Raw genomic sequence first — 1,415 nt, forward strand, 5'->3', positions numbered from 1 at the left:
TTGGTGGTGATTTTGGTGAAAAACGAAAATCATGGTTTTGGAAAAGTGGCTGGACTCAATCCTCACAAATGCCTTCAAAGTGATGTGGGAGAAGTTTGGGATCAAAAGGAATTGATCTTGACATGGTTGGTGCATAGCCAAGTTCATGATTTTGGTGTTTTGGCTTGATTTTGTGGCTTGGTGGTGATTTTGGTGAAAAACGAAAATCATGGTTTTGGAAAACTGGCTGGACTCAATCCTCACAAATGCCTTCAAAGTGATGTGGGAGAAGTTTGGGATCAAAAGGAATTGATCTTGACATGGTTGGTGCATAGCCAAGTTCATGATTTTGGTGTTTTGGCTTGATTTTGTGGCTTGGTGGTGATTTTGGTGAAAAACGAAAATCATGGTTTTGGAAAACTGGCTGGACTCAATCCTCACAAATGCCTTCAAAGTGATGTGGGAGAAGTTTGGGATCAAAAGGAATTGATCTTGACATGGTTGGTGCATAGCCAAGTTCATGATTTTGGTGTTTTGGCTTGATTTTGTGGCTTGGTGGTGATTTTGGTGAAAAACGAAAATCATGGTTTTGGAAAACTGGCTGGACTCAATCCTCACAAATGCCTTCAAAGTGATGTGGGAGAAGTTTGGGATCAAAAGGAATTGATCTTGACATGGTTGGTGCATAGCCAAGTTCATGATTTTGGTGTTTTGGCTTGATTTTGTGGCTTGGTGGTGATTTTGGTGAAAAACGAAAATCATGGTTTTGGAAAACTGGCTGGACTCAATCCTCACAAATGCCTTCAAAGTGATGTGGGAGAAGTTTGGGATTAAAAGGAATTGATCTTGACATGGTTGGTGCATAGCCAAGTTCATGATTTTGGTGTTTTGGCTTGATTTTGTGGCTTGGTGGTGATTTTGGTGAAAAACGAAAATCATGGTTTTGGAAAAGTGGCTGGACTGAATCCTCACAAATGCCTTCAAAGTGATGTGGGAGAAGTTTGGGATCAAAAGGAATTGATCTTGACATGGTTGGTGCATAGCCAAGTTCATGATTTTGGTGTTTTGGCTTGATTTTGTGGCTTGGTGGTGATTTTGGTGAAAAACGAAAATCATGGTTTTGGAAAAGTGGCTGGACTGAATCCTCACAAATGCCTTCAAAGTGATGTGGGAGAAGTTTGGGATCAAAAGGAATTGATCTTGACATGGTTGGTGCATAGCCAAGTTCATGATTTTGGTGTTTTGGCTTGATTTTGTGGCTTGGTGGTGATTTTGGTGAAAAACGAAAATCATGGTTTTGGAAAACTGGCTGGACTCAATCCTCACAAATGCCTTCAAAGTGATGTGGGAGAAGTTTGGGATCAAAAGGAATTGATCTTGACATGGTTGGTGCATAGCCAAGTGCCATGATTTTGGTGTTTTGGCTTGATTTTGTG

Source organism: Phaseolus vulgaris, chromosome 11 (genome assembly GCF_051622355.1).
Source record: "Phaseolus vulgaris cultivar YP4 chromosome 11, ASM5162235v1, whole genome shotgun sequence".
NCBI lineage: Eukaryota > Viridiplantae > Streptophyta > Magnoliopsida > Fabales > Fabaceae > Phaseolus > Phaseolus vulgaris.